Here is a 15555-nt window from a genome sequence, read left to right as displayed (position 1 = left end):
GAAGGAAGGGAAGAAAGGATGAAGGAAGGAAGGAAGGGAGGAAGGAAGGTTATGACCTCTCAGTCTTCTCACTTGGGGTGTTATATGGTTCCATGCCTAGAGGGACACACAATTGCCTGACATACTGTAAACAATACATACATGGCAAAGCCTCATCTAAAATACTATATGTAGTCAAGGAGTCCAGTTAAGTAAAGATATAGCTGTCTTAGTGGTTTTTCTACTTATCCTTGCCCCAACCCATCCTAGAACTCAGGAGGTAATTTGGATTTCAAATATATATATATATATCTATTCTGGTTCTTTAACCCCTTAATTTTTTATATTTATTTATTTATTCATTTATTCATTCATTCATTCATTCATCTTATTATTCTGTGTATATCCCTCTCACTGCCCCTTTCAGACACCCCTCCCACAATCCTTTGCCAATCACCCCTTCCCTTCTCCTCTGAGTAGGTGGGATCCTCTTGGGTATTCCCCCACCCTAGCACTTCAAGTCTCTTCAAGGCTTGGTGCTTCCTCTCCTCCTGAGGACAGACAACGCAGCCTAGATAGAAGAACATATCTCACGGACAGGCAACAGCTTTTGACATAGCCCCTGTTCCAGTTGTTCAGGACCCACATGAAGACCAAGCTGCAAATCTGCTACATATGTGTGCGAAGGCCTAGGTCCAGCCCATTGTATGTTCTTTGGTTTCTGAGAGCCTCAAGGGTCCAGGTTAGTTGACTCTGATGGTCTTCCTGTGGAGTTCCTGTGTAATCCTTCCTCCTATTCTTCCATAAGAATATCCAAGCTCAATCAATCCACTCTTTGGCTGTAGGTGTCTGCATCTGTGTGAGTCAGCTAGTGGGTGGAGCCTCTCAGAGAACAGCCATGCATAACACAGTATCATTAATAGTGTCAGGGATTGGTACTTACCCATGGGGAAGAACATGCATGGTATGTACTCACTTATAAGTGGATATTCCATAAAATACATGCCATACTCCCCAGACCCAAAGAAGCTAAACAAGGAGAAAGGCACAGTGAGGATGTTTGAATCTCACTTAGAAGAGGCAATAAAATAGTCATAAGGTACAGATGGAGGAAGGGAACTGGTATGAGAGGGGATAGGGAAGGAAGTGGGGCAAGTTCAGGATCAGGTGTGGGGAACGACAGAAAAGGTTGCCAGATGGCCAAGAGAATGAATAGAAATCTGCAACTGACCAGGATGGGCAGGTGACAAGCATCTCCAGGACATAACAAAGACCTGGGATAAGGGAGGCACCCAAGAATCAATGGGGGTGTCCTTAGCTGTGATTTAAAGCATTGGTGAAATAGAACCTGAAGAGAACACCTCCTGTAGCCAGGCAGGAACCCCAGTGGAGCGATAGGGAAACCAACCCATCCACAAACTTTTCTATCCAAAATTTAACCTGTCTACAAGAAATGTAAGGAGAGGGGATGAAGCAGAGACTGGGATGGCCAACCAATAACTAGTCCAACCCCTTAATTTTTTTAAAATATTGGACTTTGTGTGTGTGTGTCTAGTTATATGTATGTACACATATATCACATAAACAATAGTTTTCCAATGACAAAATCTTTAATAGCTCAAATACCTCTGTGGCTGTTTTCGAAGAGAAAGGAATACACTCACTGTTCAAGAAGAGGCTATGCAGATTGCTGGTGAACAGTACATGTTCTGAATAGACCTACAAGTAAAATCTACCTTGGGGTTTAGTAGCTACATATTCCTAGACAGTTTAGCTCACTCATCCTTTGGGTCTTAGTTTCCTCACTTGCAAATATAAATCATGACTTTCAATATCTATCTGTGCTAATTTTCCTTGTGAAACTTTAATAAGATAACCACATCTTCCTGGTATTCACATAGCAAAATTGTCACCCTCTCTCTGATGCTGCAGAAATTCCCATGACTTGGACTGAACTTGTTTCCCACATACCACAAGCCATCAGTGCCTCAAGGGAATTAAAACGCCATGGGACTTCATCTAGACCTGAAAGAATATCAAATGATCATAAATATTCTTTCCAAATGAAGTGAAATTCCACCATAACAAAAGCAGTGCAAGACTCTCGAATAGATCTTTTCAGTTTCCTGCTTATGATTAGTCTCTGTTGGAAGTTATGTTTTTCTAAGAGGGATTAACTTTCCGTCTGTACAGATGTTTCCCTAGTGTTAACATCTGTGGTACTCTGTGCACACAACTTATCTTATGTGATTTTTGGAACAGTCCCATTGTGAGGTATTAGTCATACTTTGGAGCTGTAGGAACTTTCTCAGAACTAGTCTATGTCCAAAACAGAATTTGAACTGAGATCATTTCAATCTTTTGGACAAAACTTGTCTTAAAGACTTCCAGAGATTCCCTTTTGCTGTTGCAGAAATCAATAAATGTAAAGCCAGTTGCCTGTAGTTACTCAGACAGTTGATACTAAAGCAGGGACTAGTTCAAGGAATGCCGGCTCATCTTACTTTATTTCCTCTGAATGGACAGTGATTTGTTGATTTTAAAGATGATTAAAAGATCAGGGAAAATCTGAAAATAAGTTCCTACCATACCTCAATTCCTTCCATTTGGCCTTCCTTTATATCTCACCCCCCCCACACCTTGAACTCTTGAGCTTACTCATAAGAAGACACACAGACATAGGCAGTCCACAGGTGGTTTCAGGTCTAGAATATTAATGGATATTAACCACGGTGGTGGGCAGTTTGATGTGATCACTTGAATAGACTTCAGTTCACCGATGCTTAGTCAAATAGCCATCTAGATGATACTGCCAAGAGATTCTTTAGAGAAATGAACATTTAAGCTGGTAGACTTTGATTGTGTTGTGTGGGTAGACCACAGTCAATGCCTAAAGAATTTCCTGAAAAAGAAAATTTGTCTCCAAAGTATGGTTGGGGGATCAGTGAGAATACTCAGTGAGTAAAAATGCTTCCTATGCCCACCTGATGACCTGAACCCATGTTTCACAAGCAGGGCTCAGTGGCAAGCATCTATAATCTAGTACTCTGAAGGCAAAGCAGGAGGCATAAACAGGAGACTAGTATAGAAACTCATGGGCCATTTAGCCTAGAGTTTACATACAGCCCATCTGTAGAAACAAGAGTGACCCTGCTTCAATATGGTAGAAGAGAACCAACTCCCAAAATTGCTCTCTGACCTCTAACATGTATGCAAAAAAAAAACACATGCACCGATCATACAATCCACACAAGCCCTAAAATTTTTTCCTTCCTTTTATTGGATATTTTCTTTATTTACATTTCAAATGTTTTCCCCTTTCCAGGTCTCCCCTCCGGAAAATCCCTATCCCATTCCCCCTCCCCCTGCTTCTGATGGTGTTCACCCACCCACCCACTCACTTCTGCCTCCCCACCCTAGCATTCCCCTATACTGGGGCATCAAGGCTTTATATGACCAAGGGCCTCTCCTTCCATTGATGCTGAACAAGGGCATCTTTTGCTACACATGCAGCTGGAGCCATTGGGTCCCTCCATATGTACTCTTTGGTTGGTAGTTTAGTCCCTGGGAGCTCTGGGGTGTCTGGTTGTTTGATATCGTTGTTCTTCCTATGGGGTTGCAAACCCCTTCAGCTCCTCCAGTCCTTCCCCTAACTCCTCCATTGGGGTCCCCTTTCTCAGTCTGATGATTGGCTTCAAGCATCCACTCCTGTATTTGTCAGGCTCTGGCAGAGCCTCTCAAGAGACAGCTGTATCAGGTTCCTGTCAGCAAGCAATTCTTGGCATCCACAATAGTGTCTGGGTTTGGTGTCTGTGTATGGGATGGATTCCCAGATGGGGCAATCTCTGGATGGCCTTTCCTTCAGTCTCTGCTCCACACTTTGTCTCTGTATTTCCTCCCATGAGTATTTTATTCCCCTTTCTAAGAAAGACTGAAGAATCCATACTTTGGTCTTCCTTCTTCTTGAGCTTCATGTGGTCTGTGAATTTGTATCATGGGTATTATGAGCTTTGGAGCTAAAATCCACTTATCAGAGAGTGCATACCATGTGTGTTCTTTTGTGATTGGGTTACCTCACTTTAGGATATTCTCCAGATCCATCCATTTCCCTAAGAATTTCATAAATTCATTGTTTTTAATAGCTGAGTAGTATTCCATTGTGTAAATATACCACATTTTCTGTATCCATTCCTCTGTTGAGGGACATCTGGGTTATTTCCAGCTTCTGGCTATTATAAATAAGGCAGCTATAAACATAGTGGAGTGTGTGTCCTTGTTACATGCTGGGGCATCTTCTGGGTATATACCCTGGTGTGGTATAGCTGGTCATTGTTGTGGTTCATAGGCATCATAGTTGGATTAGACTGTTGGTTGCCTCTCTCCTTTGTAAGCTTACATGGTGCCTCCTGATACCATGAAAGCTAGTCTTCAGGAAGAAGCCATTCAGGTTGGTACCATGCCAGGAAACTCTGGACTTTGTGAAGTGCATGGTGTTTACAGCAATAGGGACTTAACTCACCTTTGCGAGGCAGCAAGGGCAATAGCAACAAGCTGCATCTTTGAAGAGTCAAAAGCATTCACTATCAATAGCTTCCGAAAAATGTAAATTCAAACTGTTATAATCCACTCTCTGTCCATAAGTTTTTATCCCCCAAAAAGGTTGCTAGAGTGGACATGGGGAAAGAAGAATCGTTTTTGTTGTTGTTGTTGTTGTTGTTGTTGTTGTTGTTGTTGTTTTTTAAAGATCTGAAGTGATTTTACCTTTATTTCCTTCACTTTAAACCAATCATTAAATTTAACAGCAATTTCTGGGGTGGGGCAGAAGGAAAGTGTTATCGAGATGGCCATGGCCTGGTTGGCCTCACTGGCGAAGCTGGAGGAGCACAGGCTGCCCTGCTGGCAGATAGGAGATGTGTTCCGAGAGCGGGAGAGCTGGTAGGAGATGTTCTCAGCAGCTGCCAGCTTTCGCAGCTCAATCAGGCCAGCACCTGCTGTGGTCCAGTGAGTTGGCCATCAGCTCAGCTGCCTTGGAGTCATCTCAGCAGAGATGAGGGTTGCCTTCTTCTGCTGCTCAGCCTTTTCCAAGTCAACCTGGCTCTCTCTGCTTCCTTCTGAGCCACGGCTTTGGTTTCTACTGCCTCTGTGAACTCCTTCCAGAAGGTCAGATGTGTCAGGGACACGTCGTCTAGGATGAGTCCAACTGTTGCTGCTCGCTCTGTAAGGTCATCACTCACCTGCCTGGAGACCAGCTCTCACCGGGTAGTCAACTCTCCAGCTTGGAATTGAGCCGCCACCAACTTGAGGATCTCTGTGGTGATAGATGGCAGCACCCACTCATCATAGTCCTTGCCAATGCTGGTGTAGATGTGAGGGAGCTGGCCGGCCACTGGCTGGAAGAGGATGCACAGTGTGATGGTGACATTCTGTTACTCTTTGCTAGCAGTGATGACTGGCACATTCCATGGTCAAGAATGGCAGTCAAAGATAATTGGTTTCTGTACCTAAAGGATGAGAAAGTAAGCCCCTTCTCCTACCACAGTGTCCTGAACTCCATGGAATTGGTTAAAAATGACAGCTCTGTTTCCAGCATCCACATTACATAAAGTGGAGTTCACTATGTCTCCTGCAACTGCCAACACCAGACTGAACTTTCTGATGGACTCAAACACTTTGGCAGCCATGACTCCTTTGTTGCTTCCATTCACACCTGCTTTCACTCTGACCTCCACATGAATTCCGCAGCCCTGCATTGGAAAGAAGAATCTTTATATACCATTGTAGTGGTGTAAACTAGTACAGACACCATAGAAATCTATGTGGAAGCTTCTCAAAAGATCCAAACCACAACTGTCAGTTCTGGACACATTTCTGTATGACTGACTCTACTTCATACTACAGAGATATTTTCACATGAATGTTTATGACTGCTCTATCCATATATAATAGCTGATAAATGAGACCACCATAGATGACACTACCACAATGAATGAATAAAATATAATATAAATATACAATTGAATTATATTCAGTTATAAGGAAAAACGAAATTATAAAATGTGCAGAAAAAGGGATGCACCTGCAAAGAATTAAGTGAGGTAACGCAAACACAAAGGACATAGTTCCTTCTCAGATGTAGAGCATAGTGGCTGTTATATTTGTCTATCTAGGTGAGTAAATGTAGGTAAAGTTCAGGAACCCAAAAAGGATGCTGTAAGGCAGTGGAGTGTTAAAGACAATGTAATTAAGTAGAAAGTAGAATACTGGGACATAAAAGGTTACAGTGGGGAAAATGGGGATAGGGAGATAAGGTAGAAGCAAGATGAGGGGAGAAAACCAACCAAAATGAAATATGTATCAAAATGCTATATGGACACTTATTACTATGTAAACTAATTATGGAAAATAAAAATAGGTGTCAGTGAGATGATTTACCTCTTAAAGGCAAGTCCAAAGACCTGAGTTGAATTTCCTAATACTCACCCACATGGTGGAAAGAGAGCCAACTTTCGCAGGATGGCCTCTGTCCTCCATATGCACCTTCACACATATACTCATACCCATAAAATGCATAAATGGAATAAGTTGAAATAAAACATTAAAAATAAATTGGAAGCTTGCAGTTTCCTATAATGCACAAGACTCTGCATTTAAAACAAAACAAAACAAAAAGATGAAATCAGATTCCACTCTCTCCATGAGATGATCTCACAAATTAGTTCTGTATACTTTCATCATTATCAATGAACAAAATATTTGTAATATCTAATTTTCCCCTTTTGGTAATGTTAGCAACTGTTAATATATATTGCCTTACTCCATTACTTCATTCACGTTGCTTCTATAATTCTGTTTCCTCTTAGGCATAGTTGAAATCTTCATTTTAGAGAAATCTCTCTCCATTAATTTTTATAATTTACCTTGAGTTATATAGTTCAGTGAGCAAAATCAGGAGAAATGCTTGATTCTGTTACCTTTTAAAAGACCATTTAAACATATTTTATACCAATTACCAAAAATGACTGGGATGTGAGTCACTGTGTGCTGGTATGCATGTGTGCATGTGTGTGTGCATAAGGAGTACATCATCATCAACTTATGGAGTCCTTAATATTGTAATAATTTCATTTACCACAGATATCATTATTAATGCTTACATCACTGTGTGATCAGCTTAGCTTTTGCTTCCCTTTGAATGACCCACGTGCTTTATTGTGTTTGTACAGTGCTACTGAGTTACAGTATATTCTTCATGAAATATATTTCCCAAGTTTAGACCCATGCACACGACAATGAACGAATCATCATAGTCAGAGAAACAGACTTATCTTTCACAATCCCAACATTTCTTGTTGATCCTCCACTCAAACCTCTACACTTCCCTCAATCCTGGGATAAGAAAAAATTTCTCTTTCCAGTGTTTTAGAATCAAATGTGTGGAAATTCAAAATATACAGGCTTTCTTTTCCAACTTCTTTTGCTGAATAAAATGATTTTGACCCTTAAGTTGCCTGCACTCTACTTATGCTTGATATTCTCCTCAGTTTTACATTCCAATGCTTCCATATTAGTTTCTTCTTGTTGTTGTGACCAAATGCCTGAAAGGAAGAAACTTAAGGGAGGAGGGAGGGTGACTTTTGGCTCACAGTTTAAGGGTATGCTCTACCATGACAGGGAGGTTATAGTATGGTAGAGAGACACGTGCTAGCTGGTCACAGTGTGGCTACAGTCAGAAAGAAAGAGGTGATGATTGTTTCTTAGCTTGCTTTCTCCTTTCCATTCACTTCAAGACCAAGCTATATTAGTTTGCTTCTCTGTCACTAAGATAAATATCATTACCAAAAGAAACTTTGGTAGAAATGGGTTTATTTTAGCCTCCTATCACTGAGGAAAGTCAGAACAGGAACTCAAACAAGGCAGGAACCCGGAGGCCGGAGCTGATGCAGAGGCCATGGAGGGTGCTGGTTACTGGCTTCCTCCATGTGGCTTGCTTAGCCTGCTTTCTTATGCAACCCAGAACCACCTGCTCATGTTCAGGAATGAAGAAAATGCCCCAAGGACATGCCTAGAGGCCAGCTGATAGAATTCCTCAAATGACATTTCTTCTTCCCATCTGAATTTATTTGTGTAAAGTGGGGGAAAAAAGCTAACCAGTATAGCCTATGGAATGATGGGATCCATATTTGGGGTAAGTTTTTCCCTCCTCAGTTAAGTTTTTCTAGAAATACCCTTGTAGATGTGCCTAGGGACCTATTTTCATGACTCTAAGCTCAGTCAAGTTGATAACAAAGATTAATGATCAGATCGTGCACAACTAACTTTTTTAAAAAATGAATGTCCAATTTCTCAGATTGTCTCATATATCATTTTAAATATCATATAAAACATTGTTGCCTAATATAAGAAAACAAAGATGGTTTTCCTAATTTTTTACTAAAAGTTTTAAAGCTTAGTAGTTATATTTTTATGCTCACAATCTAATTTGAATTGATTTCTTCCATAGCATAAGGTGCAGGTCAAAAGTCATTACTTGTTTATTCTATATGTGGATGTCTACCTGTTCTAATAGCATTTGTTGACTCTTTTCATTTCTGAATTGCCTTTGTATCTCAATAAAAAACCAATTGCCAATGTATAAGTAGATATGTTTCTAGAATCTCTGTTCTGTTCCACTAATATATATGTTCTTTATACTGGTACTGTTATTATGGTTTGAATCTGAAATATTCCATGAACAGTTGAGCTATGATTCATTTCAGTACATGGTTTTTTTACAGGCTAAGGATAATCTCTTCTACTTCTTGCTCTGCTTTGGTTTTTTTTTTTTTTTTTTTTTTTTTTTTTTTTTTTTTTACCAAAAACAGACAATAAACTTCTTTCTTCAAATTTACTTTTTGCACCTACATAAATTTTAGCCAGTCACATGGAGTTCTTTCTGTCTGTCTTTCTTTCTCTTATCTTAAGTATGACTAATTACATTGATTGGGTTTTTTTTTTTTTTTTTAGTTGTTAAGCCAACCTACAATACATGAAATAAATTACATTTGTCCATAAGGTCCATCACTTTTACATGCTATTGAATTTAAAACCTAAATTTGTGTGAACTTTTTACCTATATATGTTAAAAATAATGTAGGCACAACTACACATATGTCACATGCACATCCAAAAATCACAGGATGCAAATTTTCAGAAGAAACAGGAATGGAAACTGAGTGAGACAAATCAAAACAGTAGCTAGTCTCCACACAGTTAGACAAGCAAAGACTGGCCCAAAATGGGATCCAGCTCAAGGGGAGGTCCCAAGGCCTCACACTATTACTGGGGCTATGGAGCGCTCACGAAAAGGGACCTAGCATGACTGTACTCCAGAAGACCCAACAAGCATCTGAAAGAGTCAGATGCAGATATTTGCACCCAATAAGTAGACAGAAGCAGGTGACCCCTGTTGCTGAATTAGGAAAAGGCTGAAAGAAGCTGAGGAGAAGGGCAACCTTGTAGGAGGACCAGCAGTCTCAACTAACCTGGACCCCCAATATCTCTCAAACACTGGACCACCAAACAGGCAGCATACACCAGTTGATATGAGACCCCCCAACACATACAGTAGAGGACTACCAGGTCTGTGTTCATTCAGAGATGAGGCACCTAACCCTCAAGAGACTGTAGGCTCCAGGGAATTTAGAGGTCAGGTAGGGTGGGGGATAGGGGTTGGGACATCTTCATGGAGACAGGGGGTGTGGAGGAGGTGTGGGATATGGAACAGTTGGGGGTGGACAGGGGTCATAAAATATGGGGTATAAAAAAAATCAATTAATTTTTTAAAAAGGAAAAAGAAAAAAAGATTAGAAAGAGACTCATCTTCCCCATCAACCTGAAACCGTTTGCCACTGCATTTAGGATAAAATTTGAATTAGTTCAAAAAAATACTGCTCTGCATTAGTGATACTTGAATTAGTAAGATAGGAAACAATCCTTCAGTCAGGTTTGTGGCAGAATTTGTGTAGGACTGGTAATTTTTTTCCCTAGAAACTTGATAGAAATAAACACTGAGGCCATGTTGTCCAGAAGTTTCCATTATGAGGATATTTTTAACTCTCAATTCAATTTCCTTAATAGGTAAAGAACTTTCCACAATGTCTAGGTTTTTTTTCTTGAGTAAGATTTGATATTTTGTTTTTTATGAAAAAGTAACAAAAAAAATGTATCTAGGGCTTTACCACAAACATGCTTTCTAAAATCAGGTTTTTGTGTCATATTGCCTAGAAATAGAAAGAAAAGTAGATGAGTTTTAAAGTCATGACACAAAAATCCTGGACCACTTCTTTGTGTGGGGTTGGCTAATTCCAAAATCTTTGACGTGAAGTTCGAATTTCATTTTTGATAGGTGAAGATTTGTGTGTGAGCTGTATGTGTGTGTGTGTGTGTGTGTGTGTGTGTGTGTGTGTGTGAGAGAGAGAGAGAGAGAGAGAGAGAGAGAGAGAGAGAGAGAGAGAGAGAGAGAAACTTTTAAAGTCAGTTCCCACTAATAAAGCAGACTACTTGTGTAGTTTTTATTTTCTGAAGATGAGAAGGGATTAGGCTGCTTCTCCTAATTTTAGAAATCCAGGCATACGTGACAAGTTGGTTGGCTTTGCTCATGATGCAAGCAAAATGAAACTTCACTTCTGAAAGAATTTTTGTCTTAAAATCGTAGTCATAAAATGAAGTAGAAATAACTTCATGTTCTTGGCAAATAAAGACTGAGATCTTGTTCAGGTATTGACTGAGTTTTGTACTTTGTGTGATTTTTCCCCTTTTATTGAAAATAGACTCTTTTCTCATACAATATATCCTGATTATAGTTTCCCCTCCCTCGGCTCCTCCAAAGTACCCCCCCCCCCCCCCCCCCCCCCGCGTCCCCTCCTGTCTTAATTCACTCACTTTCTGACTCTCATTAGAAAACATAGGCTTCTAACAGATAACAACCAAATGTGATGAAATAAAATATAAAAATATATGAAATAAAAGCCATCACATTAAAGTTGGACATGGCAGTCCCACAAGAGAAAATAGTACTAAGGATAGAAAGAAGAGTTAGAGACCCACTCATTTTTTACAGTCAGAAGTTCCATAAAATACTAAGTATTAGCTATAGTATATTCACGGAGGGCTCTGTGAGTTCATATGGGCCATTTTTAGTTGATTCAGATGGCCTTGCTTTCCTGATGTCCTTCTGGTTCTAACTGTCTTTCTGCTTCCTCTTCCAGGGGTTTCCCTTAGCTCCAAGGACAGGGTTTTATGGTCTCTGTCTATGTGTCTCTGTCTCTCTCTGTGTCTCCCTTGCCCCCCTCTCTCATCTGGCTCTGGCTATCTGTACTTGTTCCCATCTGTTGCCAGAGGAAGCCTCTCTGATGATGACTGGCTAATCTTGACTATCTGGCTCCTGGTTACAAAAGCAGTATCAGGTATGGATTCCTTCTAGTGAAGTGGGCTTTAATTCCAATCAGAAATTGGTTGGCTACTCCCAAAGGTTCTGTGCTATCTTTGCCCTAGCATATTTTTCAGGGAGGACAGATTGTAGAACAAGGTTTTCAGGGCTGGTTGTTGTTTACATTTCTCTTTTAGTAGCCCACGGAGTACCTTCCTGTAGTAAAGAAACTAGGACATAGGGGTAAAGAATCCATATAGGCACCAGCTCAACTTCTCCATGTTCAATGGGGCTCTGCTGCCATTTTTCAGAGAGTAGCTTTTTGTCTTAACAACAGCCTGGGTAGTTTGAGGATTTTCTTGGGACCCCCTTGGTCAACATCTCAATGGAATGTAACCTAGTCCCTCCTAGAAACAAGAGATGGCTAGTTGAGACTGTATCTTCCATTAGTAGGAGTCCTCACTAGGGTCACCCTCACATATTTCAGGATGTTTCCACTGCACTAGGTTTCTACACCACCTCCCAAAGCCCCCCCCATTCCAGTCATCTCTTCCCACACTATCTCCCTCCAGTACATCTCCCCCAACACCTGATTTCCCCATGCTGGTCCCCAAATACCTCTAGCTCGCCTGTAAAACCTATTCTATTTTCCCCTTCCAGGGATATCCATGTGTCCCTCTTAAACCCCTCCTCTTTACCTAACTTCTCTGGATCTATGGATTGTTGCTTGGTTATCACTTACTTATAGGCTAATATCCACGTATAAATAAATATACATCATATTTATCTTTCTGAATCTGAGTTACCTTCCTCTGGGTGATGTTTTTCTAGTTTCATTGGCCTGCAAATTTCATGGTGTCATTTTTTTTAACAACTGACTAATATTTGTTGTATAAATGCACCACTTTTTCTTTATCTATTCTTTCTTTTCTTTTCTTTCTTTCTTTGTTTTTTTAAGACAGGGTTTCTCTGTGTAGCCCTGGCTGTCCTGGAACTCACTCTGTAGACCAGGCTGGACTCAAACTCAGAAATCTGCCTGCCTCTGCCTCCCAAGTGCTGGGCAGTTTCTTTCTTATAAATAAAGCTTCAATGAACTTAATTGAGCAAGCATCTTTGTGGTAGAATGGAGTGTTGTTTGGTTATATGCCCAGTAGTGGTATAGCAAGATTTTAAGGTAAATCAATTCCCAATTTTCTAAGGAACTATCATAATTGATTTTCAAAGTTGGTGTACAAATTTACAATCCCACCAACAATGGAGGAGTGTCCCCTTTGCTCCACATCCTTTGACTGAATTGCTGTCACTTGAGTTTTGATCTTCACCATTTTGATGGATGTAAGGTGGAATTATTTTAATTTTCATTTTCCTGATGACTAAGAATGTTGAATACTTATTTGTTTCTCACCCATTTGAGTTTCCTCTATTGACAATTCTGTTTAGATCTGTTCACATTTTTAATTGAATTATTTGTTTTGTTTGGTGTTTTGTTCCTTTGTTTGTTTGCTTGTTTGGCTTTGATATCTAGTTTCTTATGTTCTTTATATACATTGGATATTAATTCTTTATTGGATGTGAGGTTAGTGAAAAAGCCTTTTCCATTCTGTAGGCTGCCACTTTTTCTGATACACAGTATCCTTTGCCTTACAGAATCTTTTCAGTTTCCTGAGGTTTCATTAATTAATTGTTGATCTTAGTGCCTGCACTCTCAGTGCTCTGTTCAGAAAGTCTCATCTCCTGCAGAAGTGCATTCAAGATTATTACCCACTTTCTCTTCTAATAGATTCAGTATATCTGGTTTTATATTGAGGTCTTTGATCCACTTGGACTTAAGCTTTGTGCAGGGTGATACATATGAATCTATTCACATTCTTGTACATGCAGACATCTAATTTGACCAGCAACATTTGTTGAAAATGCTGTCTTTTCCCCAGTGTGTATTTTTTGCTTCTTTATTTAAAAAAAAAAAAGAGGCTACCCATATGTGTTTGTATTTATGTCTGGGGCTTAAATTCAATTCCACTGATCTGCCTGTCTGTTTTTATGTCAGTATTATGTGGGTTTTATTACTATTGCTCTGTAGTACAACTTGAAATCAGGGATGGTGACACTTGCAGCAGTTCTTTATTTGTCAGGATTGTTTTAGCTGTCCAATTTGTGTGATTTTTAAAAGATTTTTTATTTATGTATTTATTTATTTATTTATTTACTGATTTATTTAATTATTGTATGAGTGCTCCACTGCATGTAAACATGAAGACTAGAAGACGGCATCAGTTCCCTTTATAGATGGTCATGAGCTACCATCTAGGTGCTTCAAATTGAACTCAGGACCTCTGGAAGAGCAGCCGATGCTCTTAACCACTGAGCCATCTCTTGAGCCTTCTATGATTTTCTTAAACTTTCTTTATCCCCTCAAATTCATGAGAGATTGATTTGGTTGCCATCACCATTATAATCATTATCATGGTATATCAATTATACAAATTTGTTACACACATTCACCTCACCATTACCATAATATCTTCACCTTGACTATTATGTCTTAAAAATAAACCTAGATTCTATGTATGAAAAAAAATGTCTTCTTTTATTTCCTAGTCTGGCTTCTTTTGTCTCACATGATGATCTCAAGTTTCATTTTCTTGTAACCGATACAATTTCATTCTTGTATGGCTGAGTAATTGTCCTTTCTGTATATATCCCACATTTCCTTTATCCATTTGCCCATTGAGAGCATTTACACTGCTTGCATAACTTGTTATTGTGAATAATGCCCTATTATCCTTACATGTACAGATGTCTCTATTGTGATTTACTTATCTGGCTTCCTTTACTTTAGGTACATACACTCAAGGCTGTTATATGGTAGTCCTATCGTACTGTTTTTGGAAGTCTCATACTGATTTCTGTAATGAGTGAAGTAGTTTATATCGCTACCAACAGTTTATAGGGGTCAGGAGTGGATTTCCTATGAGCCATTCTGTTTCTCTGTATCAGAATCCCTTTTCAGTGTCATTTTTCCCCATTTCTGAGCACGCCGAAACTCTTTTAGCTTTCTCTACTCTTACAAGACTTACAAATTATCTCATCATGAGCTCAGGATCTTCACAGAAATAACCTAGTTTGTTTCCCAGTCAGTCTCCTGCTACTGCACTTGGACACCGTGTCTTTCTCAACTAGACATTCATTAGATTCCTTCCTTCTGATACAAAAGACAGAAATGGCAGTGTCCTTGGCCACTTAGACTTAATAACAGAGGAAGCAGTCTGTTCTGGAATTCCAGTAGTCCCTGTTCCTGTAGGATATTTTTCAACTCATGGAGAGATAGTGAAGCCTTCTGTCCTAAGTTCCCACCTAGAAACACTAAAGGATTTTCTTTTCAACTTGCCACACATTTTCCTAAGGGCATCATATAATAAATGAGAAGTAATGCTCTGGGCCAAACCACTAAAGCAAATGAAATTTACCATGTAAATAAAGTCTATCAGTAGCAAGATAAGCTCTCAGAGTGTAGAAGAGCATGCACAGCCATTCCACACATTGCACAGCTGAGGAAACAACTCAGTCCAACCACCTGAAATAATTTTGTATGTTTTAGTTGGAAAATACTCAACACAGTTTCCTGAAGTCGTCAAAAAATTGAGCTATTAGTGAAGGTGATGGATGGTTTAATTAATTACTGAGAGTTGTTGGGAAAGAAGTAACATTTAAGAGTATGTGAAGTGTTATATATGAGTTATATCTTAGTAAAGACATTATAATAAAACTATTGCCAAAAAACTGAAAAAAAGGGGGGGCTGTCTAAGTTTTCCCAAGCAGTGGCTGGGATATAAAAAGTATTCTAGGAAAATTGATTGATGGTCAATAGGCATTTTATTTGTTACTTTTCTGTTGCAATGATAAAATGACATAACCTAGGTAATCTATAGAAAGAAGGGCTTCCTTTAGCTTACAGTTCAGAGGGCAAATCCATAATGGTGTGTGAGGCATAGTCCAGGCAGGTAGAACAGGAAGCTAAGAGATAACATCTTTCATCACAAAGGCAAAGCAATAGGAAAGTAGAAGTGGGGAAAGAATATACTCTCTCAAATCCCATCCCCAGCGATGTACTTTCTCTACCGAGAATACCCTTTCTACTGCTTCCCAAACAGCATCACCAACTTGAAATT

At 39.5% G+C, this 15555-nt stretch overlaps 1 protein-coding gene and 1 pseudogene across 4 annotated transcripts in view; one reads left to right on the top strand and one right to left on the bottom strand.

Annotated features, from left to right (window-relative positions):
• Col4a6 (collagen type IV alpha 6 chain) overlaps nt 1-15555 on the top strand; it is a 312614-nt gene that overhangs the window by 114095 nt on the left and 182964 nt on the right. The gene's annotated exons all lie outside the window — the stretch shown is intronic.
• LOC116089073 overlaps nt 4252-15555 on the bottom strand; it is a 15448-nt pseudogene continuing 4144 nt past the window's right edge.

Source organism: Mastomys coucha, chromosome X (genome assembly GCF_008632895.1).
Source record: "Mastomys coucha isolate ucsf_1 chromosome X, UCSF_Mcou_1, whole genome shotgun sequence".
In the NCBI taxonomy this organism is placed as follows: domain Eukaryota; kingdom Metazoa; phylum Chordata; class Mammalia; order Rodentia; family Muridae; genus Mastomys; species Mastomys coucha.
This window is presented reverse-complemented; position numbering and strand designations above follow the sequence as displayed.